The sequence below is a fragment of the Sceloporus occidentalis genome, unplaced genomic scaffold (genome assembly GCF_023333645.1).
Source record: "Sceloporus occidentalis isolate IW3139 unplaced genomic scaffold, rSceOcc1.0.p SCAF_29, whole genome shotgun sequence".
Classification (NCBI taxonomy): Eukaryota; Metazoa; Chordata; class Lepidosauria; order Squamata; family Phrynosomatidae; genus Sceloporus; species Sceloporus occidentalis.
The window spans coordinates 6959882-6974889 of record NW_028317009.1 but is presented as its reverse complement, the minus strand read 5'-3'; the positions used below and the strand labels follow the sequence as shown (position 1 = coordinate 6974889).

General features: G+C 47.9%; 1 pseudogene; it reads right to left on the bottom strand.

Moving 5' to 3' along the window:
* LOC149299238 (neural-cadherin-like) overlaps window positions 1-13256 on the bottom strand; it is a 44637-nt pseudogene extending 31381 nt beyond the window's left edge.
* Window positions 13257-15008: the final 1752 nt, after the last annotated feature.

The following is a 15008-nucleotide window of genomic DNA, read 5'->3' as shown; positions in this document are numbered from 1 at the left end:
TAGCAGGCGTTGCCACACCGCAGCAAGTGCAACCAGGGGGGAGAAACTACCCTCTCCATTAGGGACATTTGAGGCATGACACTAGCCAGGAAGCGAACTGGCAGAGAAGAGACGCTGGCACCACCACCAGCAGCAGCAGCAGCAGCAGCATTGGAAAAGGCAAATGAGTGGGCAATTGACGACCCGCTCACCTGTTTCACCCAAGGGCAAAGCATCCAAAGACTGTCAGTCCTTGGCGTTTGGGAGCAGACTTCCAGAACTCAGACACTAGGCCCTAGCGTAAATTGGCTACACCGGCGGAGGTAGCAGGCATTGCCACACCGCAGCAAGTGCAACCAGGGGGAGAAACTACCCTCTCCATTAGGGACATTTGAGGCATGATTTCAGCCAGGAAGCGAACTGGCAAAAGATGCTGGCACCACCACCAGCAGCACCGTTGGAAAAGGAAAAAGGTGAATGAGTGGGCAATTGACGACCCGCTCACCTGTTTCACCCCAGGGCAAAGCATGAAAGTCTGTCAGTCCATGGCGTTTGGGAGTGGACTTCCAGAACTCAGACACTAGGCCCTAGCGTAAATTGGCTACACCGGCGGAGGTAGCAGACGTTGCCACACCGCAAACACGTGCAACCAGGGGGAGAAACTACCTTAAACATTACAGATAACAAAAATTAACTTTCCAAGCTAAGAGCTGGGTAACCCAACTTGGGCAGATTGAATTTAAGGAAGGCAATCTGCTCCATCAGATGAGGTGCCATGCGTGAGCGCTGTGGACTCAGTATGTTTCCAGTCATAGAAAACACGCGCTCACTTTGAACAGTGGTTGGCGGACATGATAGTAGCTGCTGCGCAACCCATGAGAGTGCAGGCCACACACTCTTCTTTTCATCCCAGTAGCTAAGAGGATCAACATTAGGCACAGAAGGAACTTCACAGAGGTAAAGTTTGACCATTTCAGCAGCACTACTCTCCTTTCTGCTGCTAGCGCTGTCACATGGTCCAACTATACTCCCAAGTGCCTCTTCCCAAAACGCAGCTGCTCCACTCAGCTGTGTTGTGCTGCTTGTGGCACTGCTGCTGATGCTGCTGCTAGGAGTAGCAGACCACATCATCTCTTCCTCCTCCTGCACCTCTCCCTCCTCGGACAGCATTCCCATTTTACGCTGCCAGTCACGCACCTTGTTGACCAATTGCTCCCGGTAGCTACTGAGAACATTAAATTTCAAAGCTAGCTTTCCCTTAATTCTTGGATCGCAAAGGCACGCTAGCATCATTTCGGGACTCTCTTCCATTCGTTTGCGAAGGTGTACTTTTAGCAGATCCTTCAGCTTCCTGACTATGGCTGCTACGTCAGGATGTAGAGTGCCACCTTGAACAGCCTCACGGTTTCCAAGGAACACATCCATCTTGCTGCCTAGATGGGAGAACACTGGGATTACCTGGGCCAGACTGGCAGTGTTTGAGCTTAAATTTTCTGTGGCATCCCTGAATGGTTTAAGGACTGCCACTAGCTGGGCGATCACTGTCCAATCCTCCCTATTCAATGGAGAGGTAATCCCAATATTGTGCTCTGAGGCAAGATTATGGATTGCCCTCTGCTGCTCCAAAATCCTCTCGAGCATGTCTAACGTGGAGTTCCACCGTGTACTGACATCCTGACGTAGGCAGTGTACGGGAAGACCTGACCTCTCTTGCTCTTCCCTCAAAAGTTGGCTAGCCTTAACACTATGGTGAAAGTGCCCAGCGATCTTTCTGCAGCGAGACAGAACTACTGCTGCCACATTAGTTCCTTCTGACATTGCTGCCTTCACTACAAGATGGATGATGTGGGCTGCACAGCGCACACCAACAATATGACCATCTCGCAGCACTTTCACCATATTGGCACCTCCGTCAGTTACCACAAAACCAACTTCAACATTGGTGCCCGCCTCTGCTCCCACTCAAAGGCTAAACATTTTCCTCATCGCATGCAGAATGTTTTGGGAAGTGTGCTTTTCATCCATCACTTCTGCATGGAGAAGGAAAGATCGGTAGCCTGCTGCAGCAGCTTCCTTAGACACACCGGGCTGCCACCAGTGTGCTGTCAAAGAAAGAAAGGCATGCTGGCCGCTAGGTGCACTCCACAAATCTGTAGTGAAATGAACAGACTGACCAGCAGCCTTGGAAAGCTCCTCTTTCACTGCTGCAACACAGGACCGATACAATGAGGGGACAATGTTCCTGCTGAAAGTGGAACGTGACGGAACTGTATATTGTGGAGCCACAGCCGCCATCAATTGTTTGAAAGGCTCCCCTTCGATCATAGAGAAGGATGCCCCTCCAACAGCAATGAACTGACCAATCAGTCGCGTTACTTTATTGGACTGCTGTTTGGGCATTGACCTTTTGGATTGGAATGCCACAAATTGTTCCAGGGTGGGCTGGACATGCAGTGCTCCAACCTGCCTTGGTCTCTGGCTGCCAGCACTAGTTGCTGCTGCTGCTGCTGCTGCTGCTATTGGCTCAGAAGAAGAAGCTGTTGGGGTTTTTCCACGGCCACCAGCTATGCTGCCTGCACTAAGTTTTACCTCTGCATCTTTCCCCAATAGCACAGCGTTGTGTTGAGTGCTGAGGTGATGCTTCATGCTAGCACTGGTAAAATGGCCAGACACTTTCCCTCTGCTTATTAGCTTCCCACAATGTTTGCACTTTCCATAGCGCCCTTCTTCAACATTTTCAAAGTGCTCCCAAATTGGGGCGTGCATAGCCTTGGAGTGTGCCTTGGGTGCTGCTCTTACTGCTCGGGGTGGATGAACAGAGGCAGAACTAGTGGTGGTGGGACTGGTGGTAACAGTACTGGCCATAGTGGGACTGCTAATTGCTTTAGATTTGCTAGGTTTTGCTGCTGCTGCTGCTGGTGGTGGTGATGGTGATGATCGTAGCGGAGAAGGTGGAGGCTCAGGGGAAAATTGTGCACTAGTCATTTGGACACTGCTCCCTGAGGAATCTGATTCCTGACCACTCATCTCCTCTACTTCCTCTGGCTCATAGTCTAGCTCTTCATTAGCCAGATCGAATGGAATTCCTGCTAGGCTGGAGCTAAGACTGATATCGTCGTGAGACTCGTGACTAGTAGTAGTGCGAGCAGGAAGAATAGACTCTGCACTTGGCCTCTCAGTCTCAGGCTCCTCTGCTACCTCGCTAGGTGGAGTTCCACTATGTGTAGCCCTCTCTCTAACTGTCTTTACAAAAATTTTGTAAGGACTTGGTGGCTTGCTAGAGGTACTAGGAGGACATGGCGTGGCGGTACCAGTGGGAACAGTAGGCGCAGCACTAGTGGTGGTAGAGGCGGTAGAGGTGGGGGTGGTGGTGGTGGTTTTCCCTACAAAGGAATGAGATCGCTTTGGTTTGGGACCCCTCTGAGTCTTGCTGCTAATTTGGCTCTGCTTGGTACCTTGCATGCTGCTGGTGGATGGGGAAGATGCTGCTTGGGGCAAAAGGCACTTCTTTTTAGTCACTGGGCTGGTACTACTTGTGCTACCCTTTAACTTTGAACGTGCTTCTGGTGCTTTAGGCTTTCCGTAAAAAACCATAGAGCTTGTGGGCCTAGCCGCACTACTACTGCCTGCTTTTGGTGCCTTTCCTTTACTTGATGATCCTTCAAGCAATGCTTCCCCAAATGATAAGCGAGAGCTTGGCCTACTTGGCCGACTAGACTGACGCAAAGGCTGCATCTTAGAACTGGTGGTGGTGCTGGTGGTGGTGCTGGTGGTGGTGGTGGTAGATGGAGCTTGTCCCTCCTTAGTCCCAAAAGGAGGATCCATTTCAAATTTTGTGTTGTGTGTGTAGTGTAGTGTAGTGTAGTATAGTGTAGTGTTTAAAAAACTATAAAAAAAAAAAATAAAAAAATAAAAATAAAAAAAAGGAAAAACGAATTAAAGACAAAAAAATTAGAGGAAGTTCTCTTCAGTGCTACTGCTTAAAAAGTAAAACTATGCACTACTGCACTGTGCTGTGTGCAATCTGCCAAAATCCTAAAGTTATTTAAATTATTAACTCAAGATTAACTATTTAATAACTAGCAGTATTTTATTTTTAATTTGAATTTACACGGGCCTAAGAGCTTAGCCTACTACTATGCTAGCCTAAAGCTATATTTCCTTACTATAAGTCTACCTCTAGGCAGACGCTCTCAAACCCACTAAGCTAAAGTGAGGTTAAATCAGATTCAGTATATGATTTATTAATTAATATTAATAGATTAGAACTAATTTACTTATATATTATGTATTATAGATAGAAGAATATAGATTATGAATTAGAATTTAGAATTAGAATTACTTATATTATAGATTATGAATTAGAATATTATTATTTATAATATATTATAGATTAAGATTAAAGAAGATTAGAATTATTTTAGTACTACAGCTAGTAGCTTGAAGCTTTGCTTAGTACAGCTCGTCACAGTCAATTTTTCTTGAAAAGAATTAGAAATAAAATAAACTGTCACAGCAAAACAGTTAGCTTCACTGCTTGCTGCACTCACTAGCCCAACAAGTTCACTTCACTGATGGACTGAGGTGAGCAAAACACTAAGGGTACTTTTAATAAAATTGAAATAAAATGTAAAATAAATGAGAAAATCTTTGCAAAACAGTTAACGTCACTGCTTGCTGATCAAAAAAAAACACAGCACTTATGCGGCTGCACTCACTAGCCCAACAAGTTCACTTCACTGATGGACTGAGGTGAGCAAAACAAATGAAATAAAATGAAAGATTAATTAAGAAAAATTGACTTGGTCTCTTACTGTTGCTAAAACAAAGCACAAACTATAGAGCTGCAGCACCAGTACTAATAAGATTAGCTGAACTATACGCTAGTAGTAATTAATTAATATTATTACTTTTATTTATAGCTAATTTAATTAACTATTAAGACAAGAAAGAATTATAGAATTATTGATATTACTGATTTTAGATTAGACACTAGTAGATGTCTTGAATGTCTACAGTACACTCTACACTAGTATACTATTACTAACTATAACTGACAAATATATATATAAGTTTATAATGAATTCAATTATTAATTATATTAATTAATATTACTGATTTTAAATTAGACACTAGTAGATGAATGTCTACAGTACACGCTACACTAGTATACTATAGAATATATATATATATATGACTGACAAATATATATATATATAATAAATGAACTATTAAATTATAGATTCTATTAAATTATTATTTATAAATTCTATTTAATTTATTTAAGCAGGACAGGCAATAGGCACTACTGCCAGCCCAGGGCAAGGGCACCCCAGTGCCACTGAGGCACTGGGTGCACTGTCAACTCAACAGCACTTAAACTACAGTTGATGACAAATTAAATAAAAAAAATTAAATTAATCAAATTATTATTATTATTAATTATATTAAGTAGCACTGAAGTGAGGATGAAGTACACTGTGAGAAATGGCAGGCTAAGGCTTACCAGTCTCACACAGAACAGAACAATCTCTCTGTAACGCTCGGATGCAGCACAGCAGTGTTGCCAAAGCAGTCACAGCGAAAAATGAATGGATCTCTCAGGCAAGCTCTGGTCTTATAAAGGCGCCTTCAGAATTCAAAAAACAGCAGCACAGGCATTGGACGAGACCCTTAGCGTGACGTCACAAGAGTGAGCTGATTGGACAGACGAGATCAGCTCACTCCTGTTTGAAATTTTGGCGACTGCGCGGCAAAAACGAAGACGATCACGAAGAATCTTCGATTCTTCGTGATTGTGAGTCTTCGTCTTCGCCTACGGTTTGCCGGCACTGTATTCTCTTCGGCGTGTCTTCGGAACGAACAAAAAAACGGCCTCTTCGTGCTCGTTTTCATGTTCGCCCGAAGACGAATGCGCAAGTCTAGTGAAAATTATTTTGAAGGCTTAAAGGGAAAATTACATTTTACCCAATACATTTATACACTTATACACACACACACATACATACATAAATATATACACACATACATACACACACATACATCCATATATACATACACATGCACACATACATACATAAATATATATACACACACACATATATACATACTCTGCTAATTCCACTTCTGGAAGTAGGAGCATTATAGAAATAGAGCACAGAGTATCTCACCGCAGGGGTGACATCTTTCAGACTGATGCAGGAAGCTATATTATACTATATATTATACCATATACTATACTATATATTATACTATAGAAATATGACAAAGTCTTAAAAAATTAAAATTCTACCTCTTCAGTAATTAACAAATAGATCCTCTTCTCAGCCGCTATCTCCTAATATACCAAGAAGTGAGAGTTATCACCTGAAAAGTGCATTCTATCTCGTGGGGCGTACGGGTAGAGAGCTATAAGACCCCCACGCCAGCAAGGACTATCACATTAACCTTGTAAGAGAGCGGCTGCCGCAGGCACTGTTTCAGGTACGTTATCCTTGCTATAGATTCGCTGCTGAAATTCTGGCTTGCAGTCATTAACATCTGTGATTCCAACCGCCACCTGCAAGATATTCAATGAGAAAAATATTCAATCTGCATAACATAGCAACGCATCCAAATATATATCATGCGCGCGAAGACATCTCAAGCCACTAAACAACTCCTGCCGGGGTGCGTTCTCCCCAAACTCGTGCGTAAGCGCTGCACGTCCCGGCACACGAGCCGACATCTTTCTGATGCATAAATTCCACTATTTTATCTCCTTTTGGGCTAGAAAGAGTCTCCCACCATCTGTGCAGGCATTAGCGAGCCTCTCTGTGCAGCACTTTAATTAAAATCAGTAGCGTACCTGGCGGGGGGCGGGGTGGGCGGTCCGCACCGGGTGCCGCTCATCAGGGGGTGCCAACTTGCGGCACCCGGCACCCCTCCAGAGACGGACAGTAATGTCCGCCGCTGGAGGAGCAGGCTCGCAAGGGAGCGGTATCGGAGGTCTTTAACCCCTTCAGGACCGGGATTTTGATACTAACGTGTCGCTAAAGGACCGGAGCCGTTTTTGTGTTTTTGCCATGTCTTTCTTCAACTGTAATTTCTCTCTTATCAATTGGTGCACCCACACAAATCATATATTGTTTTTTTCAGCACAAGTAGGGCTTTCATTTGAAACCATATTAAGCTGGGTAGTACATTGTTTTGTTTGAAATAAACTGGAAAAAGTGGGGAAAAAATGAAAAAAAACGCATTTTTTTACAGTTTTGTATACATACAAATTGTACACACATTGAACCAATGGGAAAAAATTATCCCAAATATATTCATTAAGTTGTCCTGATTTGGAAACCACCCAACATGGCCAGGATTTTTATCTATTTTGACCAGTATAGGGCAAATATTGCAAAGCATGCATCACGTTTTTGAAATGTAATTTTTTTCAAATTTGGCATGGTAGTCTAATAACTGCAATAGTTGTCACAGATACTGATTATCCCCCCAAAATTATATGTTTATGAAAAGTAGATAAGTCAAGGTGTACAACTAGGGTCATTTTGACACTTTTCAAACAGGGATTTTATCGCCAATTGCTGCCAAATTTTGAGGTATTTTTATATTTTTTTGTTTTTTTTGCATATGTTGCAATGTTGCTTTAGATTTCCTATTATATTTTGTATAGAATATGTGCAACTGCAGAAAACAACACCAAATTGTGTTCACCAACATCCCCCGGTTCCAACAAGGCCTCACATGCATGGTTCATGCATTTTTTGAGGAACATATGAGGGCAAAACTGGAACATGCGCATTTTCATTTTCACATTTGGAATTTTCAGAAATTGGTTTCCTGGGCCCATATCCCATTTGGGACATTTTGGAAGCCCCCCCACTGTAAATTACCCCATAAAAGTATATATTTATGAACAGTAGACAAGTCAAGGTGTTCAACTAGGGTAGTTTTGACAGTTTTCAGCTAGCCATTTCTTCACTTATGTCTGCCAAACTTCAAAGGGAAATTATTTTACTGCTTTTTTAACGCATACATTTCAATGTTGCACTGAATTTCTTGCACACCATAAGTGCAACAGTGGAAGACACCACATTTTGTTCACCAAGATCCCCTGATTCCAACAAGACCTCACATGCATGGTTCATGCACTTTTTGAGGACGCTATCAGGGCAAAACTGGAACATGTGCATTTACATTTTTTTAAATATTTTTTTTCATCAGATTACTTGTAAGTGACAGGTTTAGGCCGCTGACATCAATCAGGGAGACCGATCAATAATCAGCGACTTAAAATGTCACCGACAAGTGATCAGGTAATAATTATGATTTTTTCATTTATTAATTTGTGTTTTTTCATAATTACCCTAGATGACCCCTCTCTCTTTGTAGAGCAGGGTCATCCGTGGGCTGCCACAATGATCCGATCACTCCTATTGGCCAGGAGCGATCTGATCAGCCCAGCATTTGACCTGGAAGCACCCTGGACTTTCAGGTCAGTGCTGTTATTTTTTTTTTTTTTTATTATTATTATTATTTTATTAATTTTTTTACATTTTTTTTTTAATTATTATTAATTTTTTTTACATTTTTTTTTAACTCTTTCAATGCTGATGCTCCATTGAAGCACAGCATTGACTGATATTTAGTCCCCACAAGCTTGTGGGGACTAATATTAACCCCTGCAATGCTGCGATGGGGGTCATACACAATCGCAGCATTGAAGGGGTTAATTGAGGAAGAGGTGGGGTAGGGGTTAACTGAGGAAGGGTGGGGGGGTCTGGTCTCCACATGAGACCAAAGAACCCGGCTCCCTGTCCCTGAAGCTGCCTCTGGCAGCTGGGACACAATCTCCAATAGACTGGAGATTGTAGGGGAGGAGTCTCTCTGATCAGTCCTACAGGACTGATCAGAGGACTTCTGGGGGGTCGTTTTTGCTGTTGCTGGTCTGCCTGGGCTTCCAGGCAGACCACCAGCAGCAGAGCCCCCTACAAAACGGGAATTAACCATTGCGGCATTGAAGGGGTTAACGCTGCACTGACGCTCTCATGGGGCGATCAGGCAGCAGGGGGGTGTTGGATCAGGTCCCCACACTTGTGCGGGGACCCATTCAACACCCCCCCCTTCCCTGAAGCTGCCTGTGGCAGCTGAAACCGCGATTGCAGATTTTTCTGCAATCGCTGTCTCTGCCTACAAAATCACTCCGTGGGAGCGATCGTAGGCTTGGGGGCGGTCTTAGACAGGCTGTGCTGTCTGCCCAGGAGTCCTGGGCAGACAGCAGCAGCAGCGCCCCCACGATCACCGCGATTGTGGTGATGCGGGGGCGTTTTTTGGAGGAGACGTACCTGGTACGTCCCGGTCTACCAGTGACTGTTAACCAGGAAGTACCAGGTATGTCCCGGTACCGAAGGGGTTAACAGACCTCCGGCTCCCTTGAGTGATTTTAAGCCGGGTTCAACCCTTGAACCCGGCTTAAAATCACTCAAGGGAGCCGGAGGTCTGTTAAAGACCTCCGATATCGCTCCCTTGCGATCTGCGCGGCAACAGCTGCTGTGCGCCCGGATTTGTTGTCAGATCCCGGCGGACAACACAGAAGCCGCGCCCACTGAACCGGAAGAAGACAGAAGAACCGAAGAAGAGGAGGAAAAGAAGCTGTAAGGAGAAAAGAGGAAAGGTAGGAAAGCATTCAGTGAGTGAGAGTGGATTGGTATGTGTGTGGATTGGTATGTGTGTGGATTGGTATGTGTGTGGATTGGTATGTGTGTGGATTGGTATATGTGTGGATTGGTGTATGTGTGGATTGGTGTATGTGTGGATTGGTATGTGTGGATTGGTATGTGTGTGGATTGGTATGTGTGTGGATTGGTATGTGTGTGGATTGGTATGTGTGTGGATTGGTATGTGTGTGGATTGGTATATATGTGGATTAGTATATGTGTGGATTAGTATATGTGTGGATTGGTATGTGTGTGAATTGGTAAATGTCTGGATTGGTGTGTGTGGATTGGTGTGTGTGGATTGGTATGTGTGGATTGGTATATATGTGGATTGGTGTATGTGTGGATTGGTGTATGTGTGGATTGGTGTGTGTGTGGATTGGTGTATGTCTGCACTGGTGTATGTGTGGATTGGTGTGTGTGTGGATTGGTGTGTGTGTGGATTGGTGTGTGTGTGGATTGGTGTGTGTGTGGATTGGTGTGTGTGTGGATTGGTGTGTGTGTGGATTGGTGTGTGTGCGGATTGGTAAGTGTGTGAGAGTGATGGGTGTTATGCTGTACCATTTCCAATGTATTTTTCATTATATAATTATGCTCTAGTACATCATAACTCCCATCACTCTATACTGTTCTATACAGTGGCAGAGCTGGGAGACAGAGGCCTTGCACCCCCACCGCAGGACTCCTGAAAGGTAAGTGAACTTCAAAGGGGGAGAGGGTAGATTGTTAGGAGGGGGTAGATAGGGAGAAGAGAGTGAGGCGGGGGGATAGGGGGTAGATAGGGAGAAGGGAGTGAGACGGGGTAGGTAGGACAAAAGGGAGTCATGCCAACTCTGCGAGTACATCCTGGAATCTGCATATGCCTGGGCATGACAGGAATGTGATTGCTGTTAACAATCATATATATATATATATATATATATTAATATTGTTATTTAATTGTTTTGTTCTATTTTGGTGTGTTACTTACTTAAAATAAAAGTGTTAGATTTTTTTTTATGGCGTGGGGGGGTCATATTCGGTTTCGGCCAGGTAAATGCTGCATTTTCGGTTTCAGTCCAGAATTTGTTTCGGTGCATCCCTACTACTAATGAAGTGGTAGGCCTACACCACATCAATGTTTGGCTTAGTATATAGTGATAGGAGTTATGCTGCACTATCGTCAATGTCTGGCTCAATGTATAGTGATAGGGATTACGCTGTACCACCGTCAATGTGTGCCTCAGTATATAGTGATAGGCGTTATGTTGTACCACCGTCATTGTCTGCCTCAGTATATAGTGGTAGGTGTTATGCTGTACAACCGTCAATGTCTGCCTCAGTATATAATGATAACAGTAAGTGTTATGCTGTATCACCTTCAGTGTCTGCGCCGGTATATAATGGTAGAAGCTATGCAGTTTTAAAGTGTGTGTGTGGGGGGGGTGCCACATACAGGATCCGCCCCAGGTGCCAAATACTCTAGGTACGCCCCTGATTAAAATATATAGGAACATTATGGAAGAACATTATAGGAGCTCTGTTTCCTGATCTCGTACTTCATTAAAACATAATGACTACCTGGCTATGAATGTATGAGATATGGGGCAACACAACAGCGTACATTGCGGCATATACAGAGAAATACTCCTAGACCCTGTCCGCCGTCTGTTGGGCTACCTGCACGGTGCTCTTCAGGTCCGTCGGCTTTTCGGTAGCGGTAACTCCCAGTAGAAACTGTTGAGGGTCACTCTCAAAATCTACAGCCCTGATGAGCGCACCTGGCCAGTGATCCGGTCAACGGAGAGCAAGCTTTGGGGACCTGCGACCATGCTGTAGCTCAGGGGATTACTTTAATGCGATATCGCGGATACGGTCACCAACCTAGAACACGGAGGACAGGTCAATCCATCGCGGGCAGCGGCTCCACAACCAAAGAGACCGTTGAATGGCGACTTACGTGCTTCCCGGGGCAGCGCTTTCTGGAACGTGTACGGTGTACGAAGCTTGTTTAAATTGTGGGGGTCTGACACCGGCGATCACAGACACGACAGCCGGGGAACCTCTCATCCCAAGCTTATCAGCGGCCTGCACGTTGAGCAGATACTCCTGACCTTCCTGTAGACTCTGGTTAGTTGTCCGTATCCAACCTGTGCTGTGGTCAACGACAAATCTGTCTTCTCCACCTGGAAAACCAACAGATGTCATAAAACTGTACATCGAGAGCAAACCTTCAAGCAAGAACACTCTCGCCCCAATGCCAAGTTAAAAGCCCTACAGGGGGCTTGCAAAAAAGGTTCTGGGATACCCACCAGAAATGGCACACATCTGAGAGAGGAACGCATCGGGATCATATACATTGTGCATTTCGTATGCTGTTTCTGGAATTATTACCTTCCAATAAGAAATACTCCACTTCTCCGCTCATGCCTTCGTCTTTATCCATAGCATGTAGCTTATACACGCGTGTTCCCGGGCCAGCAGAAGGTAACACCGCAGCCAGGAAAGGCGAGGGCTCCATTGTCCACTCTGGGCTCTGGTCATTAACGTCCACTACGGTCAGGTCCAGGTGAACGAGGTACAGAGCCGCTCCTGGCTGAGTTCCGAAGGGAAGAATTTGGTTACAAAACATCAGTGTAGTTCCTACTATTCCTAGAATAATTATTATTATTGTTGTTCACGAGATCAGACAAGCGGTGTGCGGGGGCCCGAGGCGTGCTGCGCTCAGACAGGCGCCTTCCGCCTATGGCTCCGGCTACATGCATCTAGAAAATCACATTGCCCTCGGGCTACGGATCCAGCCGTCCTTTCCCTTTTAAATTAGCCGATTTCTGCGCAAACGTCTCCAGCGGAAAATCACACCGCGGGCGATGCGGGGGGTTAGGGGCTCTGACAAGGGCCACACAATCTGATGCGGGGGGTTAGGGGCTCTGACAAGGGCCACACAATCTGATGCATGGGGTTAGGGGCTCTGACAAGGGCCACACAATCTGATGCATGGGGTTAGGGGCTCTGACAAGGGCCACACAATCTGATGCATGGGGTTAGGCGCTCTGACAAGGGCCACACAATGTGCTGTCTCTGTGTCTGGGGCGATCCCGCGACACGTTATAGTTGAGGATGGTATGAAGTATCTGATAAACTGGGTGAGGGTCTAACATGAGACTAAAAGCCAATGCACCGGGAATCTCTTCCTAGAGGGTTTCCGGACCTCTCTTGATTCGCCTTCGTTAGGATATCTGCTTCCACCAACCTGAGAAAGGACGGTCAGCTGAACAATTACCTGCGCGAGACACACGCTGCTAGCGACCATATAAAAGAACATGTTAGTATCTTCATTCTCTCAGCAAGGTCTTATGCTGGTCTGCATGAACCCGGACGTATACCGCATGAGCCCGGACCCCGACACATCCCGCAGATGTATCCCGCGCGGACCCCGACACATCCCGCAGATACATCCCGCAGATACATCCCGCAGATACATCCCGCAGATACATCCCGCAGATACATCCCGCAGATACATCCCGCAGATACATCCCGCAGATACATCCCGCAGATACATCCCGCAGATACATCCCGCAGATACATCCCGCAGATACATCCCGCGCGGACCCCGACACATCCCGCAGATACATCCCGCGCGGACCCCGACACATCCCGCAGATACATCCCGCGCGGACCCCGACACATCCCGCAGATACATCCCGCGCGGACCCCGACACATCCCGCAGATGTATCCCGCGCGGACCCCGACACATCCCGCAGATGTATCCCGCGCGGACCCCGACACATCCCGCAGATGTATCCCGCGCGGACCCCGACACATCCCGCAGATGTATCCCGCGCGGACCCCGACACATCCCGCAGATGTATCCCGCGCGGACCCCGACACATCCCGCAGATGTATCCCGCGCGGACCCCGACACATCCCGCAGATGTATCCCGCGCGGACCCCGACACATCCCGCAGATGTATCCCGCGCGGACCCCGACACATCCCGCAGATGTATCCCGCGCGGACCCCGACACATCCCGCAGATGTATCCCGCGCGGACCCCGACACATCCCGCAGATGTATCCCGCGCGGACCCCGACACATCCCGCAGATGTATCCCGCGCGGACCCCGACACATCCCGCAGATGTATCCCGCGCGGACCCCGACACATCCCGCAGATGTATCCCGCGCGGACCCCGACACATCCCGCAGATGTATCCCGCGCGGACCCCGACACATCCCGCAGATGTATCCCGCGCGGACCCCGACACATCCCGCAGATGTATCCCGCGCGGACCCCGACACATCCCGCAGATGTATCCCGCGCGGACCCCGACACATCCCGCAGATGTATCCCGCGCGGACCCCGACACATCCCGCAGATGTATCCCGCGCGGACCCCGACACATCCCGCAGATGTATCCCGCGCGGACCCCGACACATCCCGCAGATGTATCCCGCGCGGACCCCGACACATCCCGCAGATGTATCCCGCGCGGACCCCGACACATCCCGCAGATGTATCCCGCGCGGACCCCGACACATCCCGCAGATGTATCCCGCGCGGACCCCGACACATCCCGCAGATGTATCCCGCGCGGACCCCGACACATCCCGCAGATGTATCCCGCGCGGACCCCGACACATCCCGCAGATGTATCCCGCGCGGACCCCGACACATCCCGCAGATGTATCCCGCGCGGACCCCGACACATCCCGCAGATGTATCCCGCGCGGACCCCGACACATCCCGCAGATGTATCCCGCGCGGACCCCGACACATCCCGCAGATGTATCCCGCGCGGACCCCGACACATCCCGCGCGGACCCCGACACATCCCGCAGATGTATCCCGCGCGGACCCCGACACATCCCGCAGATGTATCCCGCGCGGACCCCGACACATCCCGCAGATGTATCCCGCGCGGACCCCGACACATCCCGCAGATGTATCCCGCGCGGACCCCGACACATCCCGCAGATGTATCCCGCGCGGACCCCGACACATCCCGCAGATGTATCCCGCGCGGACCCCGACACATCCCGCAGATGTATCCCGCGCGGACCCCGACACATCCCGCAGATGTATCCCGCGCGGACCCCGACACATCCCGCAGATGTATCCCGCGCGGACCCCGACACATCCCGCAGATGTATCCCGCGCGGACCCCGACACATCCCGCAGATGTATCCCGCGCGGACCCCGACACATCCCGCAGATGTATCCCGCGCGGACCCCGACACATCCCGCAGATGTATCCCGCGCGGACCCCGACACATCCCGCAGATGTATCCCGCGCGGACCCCGACACATCCCGCAGATGTATCCCGCGCGGACCCCGACA